Raw genomic sequence first — 6,037 nt, forward strand, 5'->3', positions numbered from 1 at the left:
AAAGACACTCCAACGCTCTAGTCAGCAAAGTGTGCAGATAAAAAGGGGATGAGTGGTATCTGACGTACCTCGGGGGAAGGGCGAGACCTTCCCCATATATACCGTGTCAGAGGTGGGTCCCGTACGGACAGGCCCACTTTTCTCGATGCTCTCCTTGCACAGCTGTGGCAAAGCTGTCAGGGACGCGTGTCCGGGTCGGCGTCTGGGCGCCGTGCACCCGACCGTCCGGGGTCGGGTGGTTAGCAGGTCGGGTTGTCTCATATTCCACTTGGGCCAGGCCGTAACAGTGCCCCCGACGCGTCAGCAATGACCGTGAGGGTCGTTGGTGGCGCGTCATCCTTTCTTTCGTGCATTGTCGCCAGGTCGGCCGTCCGTGGGGGACATGCCTCCTGCGCGCGTGTCTGTTCGCTGCTGGAGTGATCGTTTGTCGCCTCGTTCTTCGCGCGGGGAATTAAATGCTCATAATTGTTTAGAAATTCCACGCGCAAAGACCATTTTGCCTCTAGACTTTTCGCGCTTCTTGAGTGACAGTTTTAAACAGTTTGCATTTGTTTTTCTCTCATATCCCTACTTCAACAATCTCCATCACCTTCTTCTTCTAAGTTCCCAGAGTATCACTTCTGCACTTTGTGCATTCACTCTTCTACCTCCTCCTACGAATCTTCGCAATCAGTTCAGGTAAGCACTCTTTTCGTTCTTTGCTTCATGTTTATTTCATTATTTTTCTGCATGCACGCTGTTTGCTTGGTTTTATGTGATGGATGGCCTTTGTTGGTGGCCTTGTAGTGTCAAATAGGCGCGTTAGGGGGGGGGGATTACCATTCCAGGGTAGGCTTTGTTTGGATTCTGCTTTTGGCCATGTTTGATTTTAGCTGTTGAGTAGAACAAATGTAGTTTCTGGACTTTTTTCGGACTCCCGACCTCATAGACTAACGGAGTGGTGCCCCACTGTGGGTATGCCTCGCATTGTTTCTCGAGCTTCCACCTCCGCCGCGGCTTACGACCCCTATGCCTGGGTTGTTTCCGACTTAAAGGACTCCCCAAACCAGATGGGCGAGGAGGAGCTTAACGAATTCCGTCAAGCCGAGTACTTGTGCGGGGGCACTGACGAGGAAGCTAACTATGACGTTTTTGTTCCTGCCCCTGCCGAGCGGCTATATGAGATTAACTTCCACTCCCCCCGGGTTGCTGATTGGATCTGGTTTTATAAGGCCATGTTCACCCAAGTGGGGGTTTGCATCCCGTTTTCTGCTTTCCAGATGGCGCTCCTTAACCGGATATCCGTGGCGCCGTCGCAGCTGCATCCGGCGAATATCTGGAGCTGCCGGTATCCGTTTATGTTTTCCTCTTTTTCTTCAACCTTACAAATCCTTCCAAGGAAGGGAAGGCGAGAAAAGGATTCATGTCCTTCCGATCCACCCAAGGTCGAATGATCTTTGGCTTGTTCGAGGACTCCTATCATGGGTTTAAGGATAAATATTTTAAGGTGCGTCCGGTCAAGGTCGTCATCCCTTTTGGTTGTCGTTAGAGGGGGAGCGCCCCATCCCGACGTACTGGAGTTTTGGGGCGGGGTCCAACACCTTCATCAAGGTGACTTATAAGGGAATGTCTGTCGTGGATAGGCGAATTGTCGACGTGTTGTGGGCCGTTTTTGGGAAGAACCATGTGAATCCCCACCTCCTTATGGGTGATCGGGAGGTCGCCAGAAATTATGTTTGTGAGTTGCTTTGCCTTATGTTTTTGCATTGTTATTACTTGCTCATGTCGGTTTGCGCTTTCTCCTGCCTATTTCGTTATGCCGGTTTCACGACTAACTTGGTTACTTGTTGCAGTGGAGATGTCTGCTTCGGTGATAGAGATTGAGGGCTTGTTCAAGACATTCTTGGAGGATAGTGATGAGGAGAAAGCCGATGAGAAGGTTGTCGGGAAAACGGAGAACCCTCCTGAGGAGAAAAAGGACGAGGCTGTGCCTTCGCCTCGTGACACCGACATGTCTGACAAGAACTCTGCCCGGGCGCATACTTCCCCTGTTCACGAGGAGGCGGCTGGCGTTGGGCATTCATCCTCCACCCAACAGGAGGAGGATGATCTGAAACTTGTTCCTACCCCCAAAAGGCAGAGGGCGTCTTCCAACCCTGAGGGTGCTTTAATTGTGATGGAGAGAAACTTCGACGCTGGGGCTTTTATTGATAACCAGCTGATCCCTCGCATGGAAGAACACTTCTTTGGCACCGAGCTCGCAGGGCAAGTGAGGTGAATGTACCGTACTCTCCTTTGAGGAGCCGTAATAGCTCGGAAGGCTGAGTTCGAGTTGTCGGGGATGCAATCACTGTGAAGGAAGCTCGAGACTGCTGCCAAGCCCAATAATGAATTCAAGGTTAAGGTTGAAACGCTTCAGGAGCAGCTGTCCGAGGCGGGGGAAAAGCTCAAAGCCGCTGAGGAGAAAGCAGCGTCTGCCGAGGAGAAGGTGAAGACCTCCGATGAAGCCGTGTCCCGTTTAACCGAGCGGGAGATGACTCTAGAGAGCTAGCTTAATGCCGCGCAAGGTCGGGTGGTGGCTTTGGAGAAAGAGCGCGATAAGGCCGTCTCGTTGGCTAAGGCTGCTCAAGCCGAGGTTGAGGAGCTTAGGAAGAAACATAAAGTGACCAGAGAGCAGGGAAAGAATGCCATCTACATGACTGAGGAGGCCCTTAAGGCCCAAGTGAAGATCGTGGCTCCCGACTTCGACACGTCGGCAATTGGAGTTTTCAAAACGATTAAGGATGGCAAGATTGTTGACATGCCCAGGAAATGAGTTCTTGTACCTTTATGCTTTTGCACGGATTTGTAGTTTTGTTGTAGAACTTTTGGAACTCACTTTGTTATGCCTTAAGAGTCGCTTGGTCGGCTAGTAATTATCGTCTTTATCTGTTTGTTTAGTAGCATTTTGTTTTGTTACCGTTTTGTCGGTGTGGACTTATCGTTTGTGTCCGTTTTACCGTTACGTTGGTAACTTGGGCAAAACCAAGTCTTGGTCTTGTTATTATCGCGACCGTTTGTTATGGCTTTGATTTGTTTGGCTCCCGGGGTGATTATTCCCAGGTTGCCGTATCGTCGTCCCGTTTACCATACGTTGAAAAACATGATGATGTGGGATACATATTGGGGAATAGTAGATGAGAGAATTTAGACAGGTAAACATTAATCGGCAATTAAACAAGTATATGGACATGGTAGGCACTTGACAAAAGTAAACCACTGAACTTGTTAAAAGTAAACCATTGAGCTCGTCAAGACGCCTGTCCGGCGTGCCTGGGCTAAGAATAAAATCTCCTCAAGTTACCTGCATTCCATGTTCTCGGGATTTCTTTACCGTCGAGTTTCACCAATTTGTAGGCGCCTTTGCCGAGCACTTCTTTGACTCTGTAGGAACCTTCCCAGTTCGCCGCCAGCTTTCCTTCTCCTGGGGTCAGTAGCCTGATGTCATTGCGTCGCAAGACGAGGTCATCTTCCTTGAATTCCCTTCTGATCACCTTGGTGTAATAGCGCAGGGCCATTCTTTGTTTCAATGCTACCTCCGACAAGTGGGCCATCTCTCTGGCCTCATCCACCAGGTCTTTTTCCACTGCTTCTTCTACTCCTTTCAGAAGTAACCGTGGGCTCGGCTCGCCGATCTCCATGGGTATTACCGCATCAACCCCGTACGTCAGGCGGAAAGGAGTTTCTCCCGTGGAGCTTTGCTCGGTTGTACGGTAGGACCAAAGAACCGAGGCGAGTTCGTCGACCCATGCACCTTTTTTGCTATCCAACCGCTTCCTGAGACCTAGCAATATGACCTTATTCGCTGACTCCACTTGCTCATTCGTCTGGGGGTGTTCTACCGAGGAGAACTTCTGTTTTATGCCCAGGCCGGTGAGGAATTCTGCGAACTTCTTGTCAGTAAACTGCGTCCCGTTATCCGAGATGACGATTTCCAGGATGCCGAACCGGGTTATCACCTGCCTCCACATGAACTTTCTACAATTGGATGAGGATATGCTGGCCAGCGGTTCAGCCTCTATCCATTTGGTGTAGTAGTCGATGGCAACTATGAGGTACTTAACTTGCCCCGGGCCAACTGGGAAGGATCCCAAGAGGTCGACTCCTCATTGTGTGAAAGGTCGAGTGGACGTCAGTAGGCTAAGCTCGGAAGCTGGCGCTCTGTGGAAGTTGGCGTTCTGTTGACACTTCGCGCATTTTTTTACGAACTCCTTGGAGTCATTCATCGTTGTTGGCCAGTAGTATCCAGCTCGGATGAGCTTCCTAGCTAGGGCTTTGCCCCCGATATGGTGGCCGCAGCACCCCTTGTGGACTTCTCTGAGTACGTAGTCCGTCTGGTCGGGATGCAGGCACTTCAACAAAGGTTGGATGAGTCCTTTTTTGAATAGCTGATCCTGTATGACCGTATATTTGGCAGCCTCCCTTCTTACCGCTTTGGCTTCCTTCTCGTCCTGAGGGAGTTTGCCGTTTTCCAAGAAGTCAGTGATGGGGTCCATCCAGGAAGGGCTTATTTTGGTCAGGTGGAGGACAACTGCCGGTTCTTTCGTGATGCCTTGAATGAGGGAGTGGTTGCCGGTTCCAGGTTTTGTTCTTGCCAGCTTGGATAGGAGGTCTGCCTGTGTGTTCCTTTCCCTCGGAACGTGTTGGACCGTGACTTCCTCAAACTGTTTGCTCAGTTCCTTGACCCTCTCTAAGTATTTCTACATCAGCGAGTCTCTGGCTTGGTAGCTTCCATTTACCTGCACGGTACAACTATGAGGTATTTGACTTGCCCCGGGCCAATCGGGAAGGGTCCCAGGAGGTCGACTCCCCATTGTGCAAAAGGTCGGGAGACGTCAGTAGACTTAGTTCGGAAGCTGGTGCCCTGTGGAAGTTGGCGTTCTCTTGACAGTTGGCGCATTTTTTCACGAATTCTTTGGAGTCTTTCATCATTGATGGCCAGTAATATCCAACTCGGATGAGCTTAGGGGTGTTCAAAACCGATCCGAACCAATCTAAACCGATCAACCGAACAGAAAAAACCGAAAACCGAAAAAACCGAAAAAACATGTTTTGCTATTTTTATTATGGTTCGGTTCGGTTTTCGGTTCTGACAATGAAAACCTCAACCGAACCGAACCGGTATATTAAAAACCTTAAAAAACCAACCCCACCCCACCCCCAAATGTGACTCCTCTCCTAACTCACTGGTGACCTAATCCCCACCCCCAAACGTAAACCTAGATATAGGCCTCTAGCTGCTCTCTTCTCTCCATCTCGCACTCTTGCTCTCTGCATTGGAGTCTCGTGAACGGGAGTAGTTCGATTCGGGAGTTTGCTGACGATGTTCCCGGTCTGCCAGCCGGCGTTCCAGGTCTTGCATCCTGTGGCGTAGTTCTTGGATCATTCTGGCGCTGTTGTCGCCAGTTCCCCCGAAGGGGCGTCTTTCGGGAGTTCGTCTTGGAGGGGACCTCGTGCGCTCCCGAGAAGAAGCCACGGGGGTTTTCCCTCTGCACCCGGTCTCACGTCCTGTTCCTCCAGGGTCCAGTGCAAAGTCCATTCAGGCGAGTCCCTACAGACGGCGCCAATGTTCGGTGGCTCGGGTATCGAACGGTTCGTATCAGTATCCTGGTTGATGAGCGGGTCTCGCCTGGTCGTGAGTCACCGGGTAGGAGTAGGCGACGTTCCGAGTACTCCGTGTAAGGGGGTGTCACCTGCAAAGACACTCCGACGCTCTAGTCAGCAAAGTGTGCAGGTAAAAAGGGGATGAGTGGTATCTGACGTACCTCGGGAGAAGGACGAGACCTTCCCCATATATACCGTGGGGCCCACCTTCCTCGATGCTCTCCTTGCACAGCTGTGGCAAAGCTGTCAGGGACGCGTGTCCGGGTCGGATGATTAGTGGGTCGGACTGGCCCATATTTCACTTGGGCCAGACCGTAACACTATTATTTATAATGGATATGTATTAATTAACAACAATATTATATAACTAACAAATATTATTATTTTAAATTAATATTTAATCAATAATAATTTG

The sequence above is a fragment of the Arachis ipaensis genome, chromosome B06, assembly GCF_000816755.2.
Source record: "Arachis ipaensis cultivar K30076 chromosome B06, Araip1.1, whole genome shotgun sequence".
NCBI lineage: Eukaryota > Viridiplantae > Streptophyta > Magnoliopsida > Fabales > Fabaceae > Arachis > Arachis ipaensis.